Below are 1,158 nucleotides of genomic sequence, written 5' to 3'. Positions count from 1 at the left end.
AGGGATCTATGCCCATTTTCCGCACTGTATTCTGATAAAGCAGGTTCAGGCTACTGCCGCCGTCCATGAGGACTCTTGTGAGATGAAATCCGTCGATGATTGGGTCGAGAACCAATGCGGCGAAGCCGCCATGACGGATACTAGTGGGATGGTCCCTTCGATCAAAAGTGATCGGGCAGGAGGACCATGGGTTGAACTTTGGGGCGACTGACTCTATCGCGTATACGTCCCGTAGCGCACGCTTCCGCTCCCACTTGGGAATGTGGGTTGCGTATATCATGTTCACCGTCCGCACTTGTGGGGGAAAGCCCTTCTGTACATTGTTGTTCGGCGGCTTGGGCTCCTCGTCGTCGCTGTGCAGCCCCTTGTCTCTGTTTTCGGCCCTTAACTTGGCTGCCTGCTTGAACACCCAACAATCCCTGTTAGTGTGATTGGCCGGCCTTTCGGGGGTGCCATGTATCTGGCACAAGCGATCGAGTATTCGGTCCAAACTGGACGGGCCCTGAGTATTCTTTTTGAATGGTTTTTTCCGCTGACCGGATTTATAGCCTTTGAATCCGGCATTGACTGCCGTGTCTTCATTGCTGTCGCTGTTAACACGGCGTTTTTTCTTATTCCGACGTGTCCTGCCACTTTTGTCCTTGGTATCCGAATTACCAGGGTTCTTTGATAAGTTGTTACTGCGGGCTAGCCAGCTGTCTTCTCCCGCGCAAAAGCGGGTCATGAGTGTCGTGAGGGCTGCCATGGATTTCGGCTTTTCCTATCCCGGGTGCCGGGCAAGCCACTCGTCGCGGATGTTATGCTTGAAGGCTGCTAGGGCCTCTGCGTCCGGACAGTCGACTATCTGGTTTTTCTTTGTTAGGAACCGTGTCCAGAATTGTCTGGCCGATTCCTCTGGCTGCTGAATTATGTGGCTTAAGTCGTCGGCATCCGGCGGTCGCACGTAAGTGCCCTGGAAGTTGTCGAGGAATGCGGCTTCCAGGTCCTCCCAAGAACCGATTGAGTCTGCTGGCAAGCTGTTAAGCCAATACCGGGCCGGTCCTTTAAGTTTGAGCGGGAGGTATTTGATGGCGTGTAGATCATCGCCGTGTGCCATGTGGATGTGAAGGAGATAATCCTCGATCCATACCGCCGAATCTGTTGTGCCATCGTATGATT

This window comes from Triticum urartu, chromosome 7A (genome assembly GCF_056163025.1).
Source record: "Triticum urartu cultivar PI428250 chromosome 7A, HENAU_Tu73, whole genome shotgun sequence".
Lineage (NCBI taxonomy): Eukaryota > Viridiplantae > Streptophyta > Magnoliopsida > Poales > Poaceae > Triticum > Triticum urartu.
This window is presented reverse-complemented; position numbering follows the sequence as displayed.